Source organism: Benincasa hispida, chromosome 2 (assembly GCF_009727055.1).
Source record: "Benincasa hispida cultivar B227 chromosome 2, ASM972705v1, whole genome shotgun sequence".
NCBI lineage: Eukaryota > Viridiplantae > Streptophyta > Magnoliopsida > Cucurbitales > Cucurbitaceae > Benincasa > Benincasa hispida.
The window spans coordinates 3,563,004-3,578,857 of record NC_052350.1 but is presented as its reverse complement, the minus strand read 5'-3'; positions in this window follow the sequence as shown (position 1 = coordinate 3,578,857).

Below are 15,854 nucleotides of genomic sequence, written 5' to 3'. Positions count from 1 at the left end.
TGGCGTTTATCCCCGTTTTAGCATAAAAAATTCCACTTTTTCTCTTTATTCCATCATTTTCATCTTCTCCTTTCACAAATTTCTCTTCCTTTACCGATTTCATCTTCTCCTTCATCGAAACCTTTATTTCATCTTCCCCTTCAACACCGAAACCCTCATTTCATCTTCACCCAAAACAAAATTTCCTTCATTTCTTCCATATTCTTCATTTATTTTCAAATATCGATCATTTTTTACATTTATTTGTTTTAGTGTAGTATTTTATTTGGTAATTTGATATATTTTTGTTATTTAAATTTGAATTAAGTTTTTGATAATTTTTACTGATTTTTTTAATGTTTATTTTGTTTACCGTGGATATTATTCAAAATGTTTTTGGTAAGTTGGAATATTTGGTAAGGTGCAAAATTTTTTTGTTGTTTTTCTGGTTGGTATTTGGTTGATATTTAGATTTTTAAAATATTACATCATAGTCTCAAATTATTTATGTTTAAACATATAAAAAATTAACGTTCTTAATGGAAAAAAATAAATCTAAAAATAGGTTGAATTTTTTTTAACAAATTCTAAAAATAGGTATTTAAATATGTTCTTGATGGAAAAAAATAATTCTTTTTAAATGTAAAATTTATATTTAAATCTTGTTTCATTTTGCCAAAAATTTAAAATTTATTAGTAGTTTTTAATAAAATTAAGAATATTTGGAGAAAAGAATAGTGATATTACTTTATTTTGTGGAGAAAACAAAACTAAAACGAATTAAAGAGTAGATTTAAAGTTAATAGTGGTATTGGATTTAAACTAAAACGTTCAATTATTTATGTTTAAACATATAAAAAATTCATTAATAAAAAAAATTACATAGTAAAAATTGTGGTTTTTTTTTCATACTTTTAGTAAAATAATCTAACATAAATTTTTAAAAATAAAAAATTATCCTTAATTCACGTTGAAAGAAAATTATAACAGAATCTAAAAATATGTATTTAAATATGTTCTTAGTGGAAAAAAATAAATATTTTTAAATGTAAAAGTTATATAAAAGTTATATTTAAATCTTTTTTCATTTTGCCAAAATTTTAAAATTTATTAGTAGTTTTTAATGTAAAATTAAGAATATGTTCCTAATGGAAAAAAATAGTGACATTATTTTATTTTGTGGAGAAAAGAAAAAAAAAAAACATAAAAAAAAAGTTAATAGCTAAGATTTTAGAAACATGTAAAAAAGTCATTAATCAAAATAATATAATATGCTCCTAATGGATATTAATGTAAAATTATTAATATGTTCCTAATGTCTATTATTTTAGTTAAAAAAATATTAAATAGTAAAAAAATATCCATAATTTTGTATTGATTTTTTTTTTGTACAGTGTTTGAGAAAACTCTACAATCAAGTCATTCAAAAGATACGTATATAGTTATTTACCATTATTTGAAATGATGTATTCATTATTGAATGTTAATGTTATTGTTAGTAATATTGTGTTGTTGTAAATTTTATGATGATTAAAGAACAAAGATTCATGTCAATATAAAAGAATATTTATCATTGATTTATGGTCAAATGATGATGCATGTCTTAATATTTTGTTTATTTATTAAAAAAAAACATTCCTTTATTTGTACATATTAAAAAAAATAATAATAACACATTAATATAGTTGGCCTAATATATACTTACAAATATTATGATAAATATCAGATTGCATTTACCAAACTACGATGGACGTTGTGGAATTTTTATGTTAGAATTTTTATGTTATATGCACGAAACATTGTTATGGGCCAAACATGATAGAATATGATAGTCAACCATCTCTTTGTATAAACATGTATCGTCATCTCATTATGAAGTGAGACTAATGTACGGTTCATAACGAGCAATGCTCTATACCATCCAAATAGAGTTGAACTGTATATATCCCAAGTCCAGCATCAATGAGAGAAGAAGTTGAAACTACTATTCAGTTGGAAAGCCATGTTGTGGAGGATGAGTAGTGTGATCTAACTATTGCCACAAACGACGAAGAAGTTGAAACAGAAGATGATGATATCGATCTAGATCAACTACCTGGTCAATTTTATGGCGCACATGAAGTCCCCGAAACATTTATTGAGATAGATTTGAACGAGATGACCATTGAACCCGATTTGACAACGAGGGATGATAGTAATATGGGGTTTGATTCACTGCTTAAAGGGATGATATTCAATTCCAAATTGGATTTAGAACATGCAGTGAAAAACTATTCAATCATTCGACATCGAAATTTTGAAGTCATTAAGTCGAAGAAAACAACATGGGACGTCAGGTGTAAGAGATATGGCAATGGGTGCAGGTGAAGACTTCGCGCTATTTGCCGTAAAAAATACGGTAAATTTGAAATTACCCAGTACAATGACCCCCATTCTTGTGTGTATGCAAGACTGAGTCAGGATCACAATCAATTGGACTCAGATCTAATTGTATCCGAGGTAAGCAGTATAGTGAAAAAGAGCAAACAAATCTACTGAAATCATTCAGAAAATGTACATAATATCTATACCCATTGATTAACATCACAGGAGTCGATTCCCATAAATCAGAGTGTATTAATTCAAATAGTGCACTAGCATGTGAAGTAGATGGAGTAAAAGGAAGAGCATGAGATTTGTTAAATTTAAATGCTTTACCAAAACCAAGCTCTTTATTGACTTTCACTGGTAGATTACAACGTTCAACTAAATCTTCAAAACTTTTAAAGAGGGGTGCCCAAACCTTCTATGTGAAATAGTTTTAGACACCATACATTGAGAACAATTTCGGAGCATGTCATTATTTTCCCATCCCACCTCAAGCCTTCTCCTACCAAGCCTGAAATACTACCAGTGGCTCCAGTTGACTCGATCTTGTACAACCCATCATGGTCCCCCTTCAGCACGACCTTGCCCATAAGAATGTCCTTTACAAGACAACAATTAGCATAAAATTCAATAAACACTTTATTGTCTTGAGCTTGCTTAGACACATTGATGAGATTTTTTTGCTATATCAAGAACACACAACGGGTTCTTAAGTTTTAAAATACCAGTATCATAACTTATGGTACATAAACCTTTTAGGTTGATGCCCTAAATCTCTTAGGGTTCTATAGTTTGTATTTGTAATGTAAAAACATTTTATTTATGTAACAAAATATTTGATGTTTTATTTCAAAATTAGTTGCATTAACCACAAACCAATAAACTAACATCCAGAGTTATCTTGTAGCTTAAACATATATGTAGAGACATTCGGGTGGATCATGTTTAAGTGATAACCTAAATGGTCTATAGTAGATGGATAAGGCTGAATACCTTACCCTAATGACATTACGAGTATGACTCGCTTTGTAGGTGTTACAATTGTTGTAAAGTACTATAAATGATCTAATCCTGATCATTCATGTGGAGACATGTGAGTGAGGATATTCTATAGAAAGAAGTTTGTATAAGATCGGACCACGAAATGTTTAGTCTTATTATATAACGCTGTTCACAATAGAGACTTACATTTCACCAGGATGACCATAGGCAATATGACCTAAATCCTGAGTGAGTTGTGAACTCCTGCCTATGAGGGCAGTATTTTGATTTGTGTGGGTAAGAGTAGCCAGATTGCCAACTCAACAAGCCTACTATTTTTTAGATTCGTCTGATTGGGGAGCTGGGAACATAGCTGCACAAGATGGATTTCACTCATTCCCCAATGTTGGGGCAAGTAGATAAATTGCTCCTTTAAGGGCTGATTTCGGGATTTAAACAATGTGGCACCACACCCTTTTCTGGCCCGAGAGGGGTTTGATCATAGTTGGACTATGATTTATTGTCATTAGAGAGATCAGTGGTACTTAAGGAGTTAGATGTAACTACAGGGGTAAAACGGTAATTTTGGCCTAGCTGTACTTATGAGCAATTTGTGAAGGGTCATTGTACTATTGATTGGTTATACCCAATTGACACAAAAATATATTTGTAGTGCGAAGAGTGCAACTGTCGATCTTTAGTGGAGTGCCCAACAATTAACGAATGGGGAATAATTTTATTAAAGAGTTTAATTAATTATTCACGTACCGTTGGAGCTTCAAGCTATAGGTCCATGAGGTCCTCTCGACAGCTCAATAGGATTAAATGAGAATAAGTTTTTGGATTAATTTGAATTGTTCAAATTAATTGAGGGAATTAATTATATATGATATAATTAATTAAATTTTAATTATATGTGATATAATTATTATAATGTATTTGATACATTATATTATTAAGTATTTTTTAGTGGAAATAAATATTTGAACATGATTCAAATATTAATTATATAAATTGGATTCATATAATTAAATTTTAATGTAGATATGATTTATATTAAAAGCCTTTCGTGAGAGATAATTGAATCTATAGGATATATTGTATTTGATACAATAAAAAAACTATAGGTTATATGTTATATGTGATATAACATATAGTTATGTATGTATATATATGTATAGTTATTTAGTTAGTAAATAAATAAATAAATAGATAAATAAATAAATATATATATTAGTTTAATTTAATTTAAATTAAATTAATTTTTAATTCAATTTATTTTGAATTATTAGAAGGGAAATAACTTCCCTCCCCAATAATCTCTCAACCCAAATATTGTGTGGGAAGTTGAGAGTTTCCTGAAATCTTCATCTTCTTCTTGTAAAAATAATACAAATAGTGCAGTAGACGCAAAAGTGTTCTATGAAGAAAAGAAAATTCCCTTGCTCCTCTCTCTACTCTCAATTCTTCCCTTCTCTTTCATCCAAATTTACCACTGCCCACACCTCCTGGATTCTCATCGGAGAATATCAAGGTCATCAATTGGTGGTGTCCAATTGGCCATTTGGATATAGTACAAGTTTTTTTACAAAGAAGTTTGGAATCTTCAAGGATAAGGTTTTCTAAAACCCTTATTTTGTTTGTAATTTCATAAGCATGTATTTTGTATGATTAATTGCATAATCTCTCTTTTATTATTCTGTAAAATTTAATTATGAAAAATTGGGTTTGAGACGATCCATCGCTTCCGCTCATGGACTATTTATTGAGATCCTTCAATTGGTATCAGAACGTGGTTTTGATCTAATTTTCTCTTAATTTCAGATTAATTTTACAGTTGTTGGTGGGATTTTATAAATAAGTCCTTTTTCTTCATGTGATGAATGTTCTTGATGGATTTTTCTAAAATTATTAGATGTTTGTTGGGATTGGCACTGTTTACTTCTTCTTCTTCTTCTTCTTTTTTTTTTTTTTTTTTTTTTTTTTGTAAAGGTCCATGTTTTGGGGCATTCTATGCAATAGAGTCTGTAATTATTAGTCCTTGAGTCATTCGTGGATTTTCTGGTGTGGATATGGAGAAAAAGGGACCATTTTCGATGGAGAATTGATGGAATTCGCAGTAGTATAGTCGAGACTATACCGCATCGTTGCAAAGAACAGCATTGTGTTCTTTCCATAATGTTGTAACACTGCGATGCGGAAAGTGTTGGTTACTAAAAACATGTAGCGGAAGAAAACAGGATCATTAAGCATTCTAATTCTTCAATTTTGATTTCAAATTAAGCATGCTCATAGGGTATCAAGAGGGTTCCAAATATACCTTTGAAAATCCTCTTCAATCTCGAAATTCAGTTGTAATTCTTCCTTCTTCTAGTTGTAAACCACCACTACAGCTTCCCTACTATTCTTTAGGAGCCTTAGATCGAGTTGTAGGACTCAAAACAAGCTTGAGTTTGAAGAAATTGGAGGAAAGGTTCACTAGTTCATCATGGTTGAAGACCTTCTTCAACCTCCGGAAGTTCTTAGCAAAAATAGAGTTTTGCATGACTTTTTCCACTCAATTCTCTCCTTTTTATCCTGCCATATCATACGGTCTAAATTGCATCAAATTTGGCCAACTCCAACTTTAATTTTGGTAGTGGAAATGATGAGTAAGGTGTGTGCTTTTAGTGAGAAAATTTCACATTTGAGATTTCCCAAAAATTGAATTAAATTTCAATTACAATAAAATTAAAATTGAATTTAAATCAAATTTTCATCTTGAAATGGCAAATCAATTTAATTTGAATTCTCAAAATTCGATTTTTAATTTAATTAAAAGATTAAATTGAACAAAAATTGATTTTAATTAATTAAACAATTTAATTAATTCATTTAATTTAATATCAAATGTTAAATTAATTTATTACCAATTTCATCACCATGAATCCCCATGAAATTAATACTTAGATCATATTTAAATATTAATCGATTCTCAAATTTCATTTAATTCCAAAATTAAACGTGTAATTATATCACATATAATTATTAATTCCCTTAATTCATATTCGAACGATTCAAATTAATTTATCACGTTATTCTAAGACTTATTCCATTCGTGAGCTAGTAAGGAGATCTAATGGATCTACAGATCATGAAATTCTAAGGATCCGAGATTAATTGGTAAAACTCTTTAAGTCGAATTTAACCCCCATTTATTAGCTACCGAATCACTCCACTAAAGCCTAATAGTTGCACTCCCCTCACTGTAGATATATTGTGTCCACTCAATATAACCATGATTAGTAAGTTAACCCTTCACAAGTTGTTCTTAATAACGATTGGGTCAAATGGCTGTTTTAACCCCGAGATTTCCTCTTGTTCCTTAAGTCCCACTAATCCTCTAATGAACAATTAGTTTGTGATCAGATCATCAAACCGAAACCCTCTCAGGCCAATGAGAGGGTGATGCCCCTTGTTCAAGACCCCAAGTCAGAACTTAAGGGAACAACCTCTCTAATATCCTTGAAAGCGGGTAGGAGTGAGTTCCATCTTGCACCCTAGGTTATTGAGCTGACGCTGTTGAGTCAATCCTAATCTATGCAAATCTAAGGATAATCTCGAATAAACAGAAGTTCATAGTTAGCTCAGGATTAAGGTTAAGTTACCTAGGCAATCATTATGAAATACTCAGTCTTAAATAGTAAACAACGTTATAAAGTAAGAGTGACTTATTTCTTGGTCCAATCTTATGTAAACTCATTGCATAGGACGCCCCCACTCCTCATATTACCACATGAACGAATAAGGATCACTTTGTTTGTAGCACTTTACAACTCCTTATAATAACTATAGAGTGAGTCGTATCCGATAGTGTTACCAAAATAAGGTATCCAACCTTATTCGTATACTATAGATTATTTTGACTATTTACTTGAACTTGATCCACTCTTATGTCTCCACATAAAATTTAAATACTCATGTAATAGTCATGGATCTTTTAGTTTATTGGATTTATTTCTAAAACGAAATAAGCAATTCATAAATTCAATAACAAACCACGAGTTTTAGGACATAAAACTCAACAGAAAGAACCAACTAGTTCTGGTCTGGTTCGGTTCGTGACTCACTTAGTCCTGTTGCAGTTCAATCAGTTTGAGCGGTTTGACTTCGGTTCGATGATTGCTTGGTCTGGTTTAAGCGGTTCAAGGCCCGGTCGCTTGTATTTGAACCGTTGATATCTATTCTTATAATAGTTAGTAGTTTGGTTAATTAAATTAATATAAGTGTTACATTAATTTAATTAATTGTTTAGTGTCCAATCTTGGTTCAATAATTTTTGTTTATTAATTATACATGTGATGTTTGTTTTAATTTTATATATATGTCATATAGTATGTCATATAGTATAAAATCTCACCATAGGTTATGCATTTAATTTTATGCATCATTTTATATTATAAGTGTTACAATATATGTATATGCATGATTTAAATTATATAGCATGCTCATGCATCATATAGTATGAATGTTATAATATATGCATGCCTGCATTAATAGCATATCCATGTATCATTTATATTATAAATGTTATAATATATAGTTCAATGTATGTATGGATGTATGCTATTGTATGTTTGATTACTTTATTATATAGATGTTATATATGTTAGTAATGAAATGAAATTGCATGAAGCATGACACTACTTGAAGTTTATTTATAAATGTTATAATTTACTAAAGTATGTCAAAGCATGTGATGTATGATTTTAATTTATTTCATTTGTTTATAATTGTTATAACAAAATGGAATTAGAAATTAAAATTAAGAATTAAGAATTGAAGGTTTTAATCATCTTTTAAAATTGTTTTAAAGTATGATTAACATAGACCTAGATCACGTTTCTAATGAGATTAGAAATCTAAGTTTAATCTTTTAATCGGTTTAATAGGATTAAATTGATTTCTAATAAAAGATTAACAATGTAACAAATGTATCTATAAGGGACCTTTTGTCTAAGGCGAGTTCTGTCTAGGCTGGGATATATAAGTTGACGGAAACGTAACACCCCTATCTAGGAACTTACCTGGAAAGGTGAATTAGATAGATTTGTTACATGCATGCAAGTTTGATAAAAGTTTATTAAAGAGATTAATAGACCTTAATCAAAATTGTTTAATTATCCAAAGACAAATATTTTTTTGGGGAAAAATTAAATAACCACTTAGATAAAATCAGTAGCCGGATTTTTCTAAGTTAATTAACCCTAGGTAAAACGCTCAGTGGGAGAAAAATGAGGTATATGATACTTTATTTTATCCTCTTCACGTTTCTCCCTTAAAATTCCATCGTGAGATCTATACTCGGCCTCGAGGTACCATGGGTGTCCCCATACGGGTGGCATTTGTATAGATCAATATCAAAGTAAATGGAGAGTGTTTATAGTAAGTGGGAGCGCAACGTGTGACAACACATCCCTTAATCTCTCTCATTAGGTTGAAATAAAGTTTCATGCATGGTCTTGTGGTATCGTGAGTGTCCCCCTAAAGGATGACATTTTTGCATGACACTTTATTCGATCTCTAGAAATGGATAGAATTGTTAGTTTCATGTCCTAATCGGTTGTTCATACGATTGGCTCATTTGAGAAAAACTCTAGAACCTAAAATGAGGGGTTACACTTACAAGAATTGTTAATCAAGTTAACAAATTCTAGACCGAATAATGGTGACTATTAGCTACAGTGACAAGGTATTGTTTCTGTCTAATGGTTAAAAATGTCTCATTTCAGTGAAGGGACACTTGATCACCCTATGGTGACTTTTATCTTTCCTTACTAAAATAACATTGCAAAATAGATGTCACTTAGGGTATATTAGACTATTTTGTTAAAAATTATTGGTTATCTTAGTGGGTTAATGAAAACAAACTAATAATAGATAATTTGTATGTTTCAACAAACTTTTAATTCGTTATGGCTACTGTTATGTTAAACTTGCTCGTCGTTGATAAACTAACGGGCGAAAATTATATTTCATGGAAAAACATGATCAACACAATTTTATTCATCAATGATCTTCGTTTTGTCCTGATGGAGGATTGTCCTCCCATTCTAGCTCTAAATGCTGCTCGAAATATTCGAGAAGCATACAAGCGTTGGACACACGCAAACGAAAAGACTCAATGTATATCTTGGCTAGTTTTTCTGAAGTCTTGGCCAAGAAGCATGAGCCCATGTTCACAGCCCCTGATATCATGGAGTCTCTGAAGGGAATGTTCGAACAACCGTCCGATTAGCTCAGGCATGACACTCTCAAACACATCTTCAATGCCCGTATGCAAGAAGAGGCATCTATTCGAGAACATGTTCTTAACATGATTGTCCACTTCAACATGGCGAAGATGAATGAGACCATTATCGATGAAGCCAACAAGGTTAGCTTCATTTTGGAATCTTTACCTGAAAGTTTCCTTCATTTATGTAGCAATGCTTTTTTTAATCGGATTGACTACAATCTAACCACCCTCCTCAATGAGCTACAAACCTTCTAGTCCTTGATGAAAAGTAAGGGAAAAAAGGGTGAAGTAAATGTTGTTTCATCCTCTAAGATGTTCCACAGAGCTTTGACCTCTAGGACAAAGTCTCTACCTTCTTCCTCCAACAATAAAAAGTGGAAGAATAAGAAAGGTGGAAGGGAAAAGCTAATCCACCGGCCGCTGCTCAAAAGAAATCCATGACTGCAAAAGGAATCTGTTTGCATTGCAACCAAGATAGGCATTGGAAGATAAACTGCCCCAAACACTTGGCAGAAAAGAAAAAGGTCAAGCAAGGTAAATTTGATTTGCTTGTATTGGAAACATGTTTAGTGGAGAATGATGATTCTTCTTGAATTATAGATTATGGCATCACTAACTACGTTTGTTCTTCATTTCAGGGATATTTAGTTCCTGGCGGCAATGTGATGCTGGTGAGATAACGATGCAGGTTGGAATTGGGCACGTCGTCTCGACTGTGGCAGTGGGAGGTCTCCAGTTGACTTTACAGAATTAAATTAATTTTACTAGAAAATGTATAGTAGTTCTTGGTTTAAAGAGGAATTTAATTTCTGTAAAGTGTTTTCTAGAACAATCATATTCTATTGTTTTTCTTGTAAATAAAGTGTTTATTTCTAAGAATGGTGTCAATATTTGTTTAGCTGAACTGGAAAATTATTTTTATGTGCTAAGGCCATTAGCTACTAAAGCCCTCCATAACACTGGGATGTTTAAAACTGTGGTAACTCAACATAAAAGACTTAAAATTTCTCCTAAAGAAAATGCTAAACTTTGGCATCTAAGACTATGATACATTAAACTCAATAGGATTGAGAGATTGGTGAAGAATGGACTTCTAAGCGAGTTAGAAGAAAATGTTTTACCTGTGTGTGAGTCATGCCTTGAAGGAAAAATGACTAAAAGACCGTTTACTAGAAAAGGTCATAGGGCCAAAAAACCTTTAGAGCTAGTACATTCAGACCTCTGTGGTCCAATGAATGTAAAAGCTAGGAGAGGTTATGAATATTTCATCACTTTTAGTAATAATTATTCAAAATATGGGTTGAAAATGCATTAAGTAAAACAATAAAGACATTTCAATCTGATCGAGATAAAGAGTTTATAGATCTAACATTCCAAAACTATTTGATAGAACATGGAATTGTATCCCAACTCTGGGCACATGGTACACCTCAGCAGAATGGTGTATCATAAAGGAGAAATTGAACCCTGTTAGACATGGTTCAGTCTATAATGAGTTATGCTTCCTTACCTGACTCATTTTGAGGTTATGCAATGGAGAATGGAGCGTATATTTTGAACTGTGTTCCATCCAAGAGCGATACCAGAACACCTCTGAAGTTATAGAATGGTCGTAAAACTAGTTTACGTCATTTTAAAATCTGGGGTTGCCCAACACACGTGCTTGAGGCTAATCCTAAGAAACTGGAATCTTGTTCAAAATTGTGCCTATTTGTCGGTTATCCCAAAGGAACGAGAGGTGGTTACTTCTGTTGGGCTTTATGTCCTAAAACTCGTGGTTTGTAAACAATTAACTCATTCTATAAATCAATAAATTTGTTATTGAAGTTTGATTTAATAAAGTTGTATTGAATATATGAATTACTTATTTTGTTTTAGAAATAAATCCAATAAACTAAAAGATCCATGACTACTACATGAGTACTTAAACTTTATAGGGAGACATAAGAGTGGATCAGTTTCGAGTAAATAGTCTAAACGATATATAGTACATGAATAAGGTTGGGTGCCTTATTCTGGTAACACTATCGGATGCGACCCAATCTTTAGTTGTTATAAGGAGTTGTAAAGTGCTACAGATGAAGTGATCCTAATTCATATATGTAGTGACATGAGGAGTGGGGGCATCCTGTGTAATGATTTTGCATAAGATCGGACCAAGAAATAAGTGACTCTTACTTTATAAACGTTGTTTACTGTTTAAGACTGACTATTTCACAACGATGACCTACGTGACTTGATCTTAATCCTGAACTAACTATGAACTCCTGTTTATTTGGGATTATTCTTAGATTTTGATAGGTGAGGATTGACTCAATAGCACCGGCTCAATAAACTTCCCATTTCAATGGTAAGACTGGGTAGATAGCTGAGGACATAGGGTGCAAGATGGAATCCATTCTTACCCGCTTTCAGCGTTAGTAGAGAGGTTTTCCCTTAAGTGCTGACTCTGGGTCTTGAACAAGGGGCCCCACGCTCTCAATGGCCTGAGAGGGACTCAGTTTGATGATCAGATCACAAACTAATTGTTCATTAGAGGATTAGTGAGACTTAGGAAAAAGAGGTAATCTCGAGGGTAAAACAACCTTTTGATCCAGCCGTTATTACGAACAACCTGTGAAGGGTTAACTTACTAATCATGGTTATATCGAGTAGACACGATATATCTACAGTGAAGGGAGTGCAACTACGGGCTTTAGTGGAGTGATTCAATAGTTAACGAATGAGGGTTAATTCGGTGTAACGAGTTTAGCCAATTAATCTCAGATCGTTGAAGCCCATGATCTGTAGGTTCGCTAGTTCCCCTCACTAACTCACAAATGATTTACCTTAGAGTAGCGTGATAAGTTAATTTAAAATGTTCAAATTAGAATTAAGGGAATTAGTAATTATATGTGATATAATTACACGTTTAATTTTGGAATTAAACAAAATTGGAGAATTAGTTAATATTTAAATATGATTTAAAAACTAAATTCATGAATAGAGTTTCAAGAAGGTGGAATTGGTATTAAATTAATTTAATATTTGATGTTAAATTAATAGAATTAATTAAATTGTTTACTTAATTATTAATTATTGATTTTATTAGAAAAATTAATTTTGAATTAATTTTTGTAAAATAATAAAGTTTCAATTTTTTCTTTTTTTTTTTGAATTAAAAACTGAAAATATTTTTAATTTTGAAAATAGTTTTCAAAATGAAAAAAAGAAAAGAAAAATGAAAAACCAAAAGTGAGTTTTTCCCACTTTTGGAACCAAGCACCTTACTCATATTTTCACTTCAATTCCAACTCAATAATGAAGGTGGAGCTGGAATTCATGCAGAAGCTTTGTTGCTTGAATGTCATGCAATATAAACTTTAGTTCTAAGTGGAAATTAGGCATGCAAAATGTTGCATTTTGCTAAGCATTTGTGTTTGAAGAAGTGTTCTTCACACTGTGTAAAACCAGTAACTTCCTCTCTAATTCCCTTCGATTCAAGCTTGATTTGAGTCCCACAACTCAATCTAAGGCTCTAAGAGAAAAGTAGGGAAGACCTTGTGGTGGTTCACAACCAAAGGACAAGGAGATTGCAGCTGAAGATCGTGATTCAAAGGTATCTTCAAAGGTTAATGTTGAAACTCTGTTTTTAGTTTATGAGCATGCTGAATTTAAAGCCAAAATTAATGAATTAGAATGCTTAATGATCTTGTTTTGCTTTTGCTACTTGCTTCCTTAATCCAACAATTGGTAACAGAGCATCATTTAAGCATTCAATTCGGTTTAGTTTTGGCTTGGTGGGTATTTTTCATAAGTTGTATGAAAATGATGAACTGATATGGTTTTTCCGAGTTTCGGCATTGTTTTCTCTTCAATTATGTTGTAATTCTTGTAGTTGCCTCTTGTTTGATGGGTCTTAATGTGTGTTTAAGTGTCTGTAATTCATTTGGAGTCATTAGAGTTGCAATTAGGATGTAATTGAAGAAAGAAGTGAAGAAGGTTGAGCACAGGAACTGGAATTTCAGCCACTGCCCAATACTCGATGCTCGATGCCCCAATACTTGATGCACGATGCCATACTCGATGAGCAACTCGATGATATTTTGTGAAATACTCGATGCATGATGCCATACTCGATGAGAAACTTGGTGGTATTTTGTGAAATACTCGATGCACGATACCATGCTCGATGGTACTCGATGCTCATACTCGATGGTATTTTGTGAAATACTCGATGCATGCTGCCATACTCGATGGCATACTCTACGGTATTTTATGAAATACTTGATGGATACTGCCATACTCAATGGTACTCGATGGTATTTAGTGAAATACTCGATGCATGGTGAAACACTCGATGCTTGATTGTATACTAGATGCTTGATGGTACTTGATGGTTTTTGGTCGGTTTAACATAATTTTGAGCATTGGAGGTCCGATTCGAAAGGTTCGGGACCGGTACAAGGGGTTCGAGCGATCCAAAAGTGTTTTGGAGCCGATTTTTGTTGAATTTTGTAATAATTAGGCTTTGTTTGCTTGAAAATGCCAAAACTAAAACCATATCAATTTGTGTTTAATTATTTATGCATGTGATGTATGTTATAATTAAATAAATCTTGTATGTGCATAAAGTATGCCATGTAGATTTAAAATCCCACCATAGGAAGCATGTTACATGCATTGAAAGTATGTTATAAAGTGTTATAATATATAGTATGCATGTATAGGGTTTCAAATATTTTAGTATAAATGTTATATTAAAAGTTGAATGCTTTGATGTTTGTTATGGATGCTTTGTATGTCTAAAATTTTATATGTTGTTATAAAATTGGGTTAGACATTTAAAATCCATAACAAAGATAAGCTGCATGGTCACGTAAGTTAACCACATTTTTTAATAGTTAAAATAGGTCAACATCTTGTAAAATATGGTTAGAAATTCAATCGGTATATAATCCTGTCTAAGGCTGGAGGTATTTAAGTTGACGGTCTACGGAACACCTTCTACTTGGGGATTATGACCGAATAATTGAGCATTGTTAACCAGTTTTATGAGCAATACGTGAGTGGTGTGAGGTTTTAAAATTGGTTTATCACCTAAACATCGTAGGTTAAATCCAAATATAAACATTATACTTGGATAAACACTTAGACTTAGGTTGTTTAATTAGCTGGAACAAATCTAAGTAAAGATATACCTAAACAATTATTAAGACACTTCAGTTGGAGTTTAATAATATATATGATATGCTATTAGAACACTTTAGTGGGAATTTATTAGAATGCTTCAGTGAGAAATTAATAATGTATACGATATGTTATTTTTAGCTCTCACGTCCCTAGGAGTTCACAATCGAGATTCATATTTCGCTTCGTGTTACCCTGGGAGTGACCTCCATTTGGAAAGTGTTTACATGAATCGAGATCATGGTGAATAGGTAAAGTTGTTCACAGTAAATCAAAAGTGATGTTTTGATTTTCATTCTCACATTCTAAGAGTTTCACACCGTGAGATTCATGCGACGCTTCGTGTCACCCTAGGAGTGACCTCCATTCGAAAAGTGTTTGCATTCGTCAAAATCAAGGTGAATAAGGGAAAATTGTTCAATGTAAAATCAGATATACAATATATTGATTTCAACTCTCATGTCCCTAGGAAGTTCACACCGTGAGATTCATATGACACTGCGTGTCACCCTGGGAGTGACCTCTATTCGGAAAGTGTTTGTATGGGTCAAGATCAAGGTGAATGGGGTAAGTAGTTCATAGTAAGTGGGTGAAGGATATGTGTCAACGTGTCCTGCGGTCTCTTCTGTTTGTTTAGACCGTGAGATTCCTATGTTACGCCTGCTTGTCGTCTTTAAGTCGGCCTTGTTAGTCATTTAACGACGGCTATCCCCTCGGAGGGTTGTAACATAGGGTTTGGAGCAACTCAAACTCTAGAAATAGATAGGGTTTCTTAGGTCGTTTTCCAACTTTGACTTTTCAATTCGGCAGAATCGTTGGGGCCGACCTTTGAGGTTTGAAAATGGAGGGTTACACTTACAGAATTACTAATGTGTTAGTAAGTTATGACAAAAAATGCTAGCTAAATGACTAACAGAATATTAGTTATTCTGAAGATACTATTTAGTCAAGAATGTCTTGCTTTAGTGAAGGAGTATTTGACTGCCCCTTGGTTGTACTTATTTTGACTCACTATAGTATCGTTGCAAACATAACAAAATTTGGGTACATTATTACTTTGCTAAAACACGATTGGGTTTAA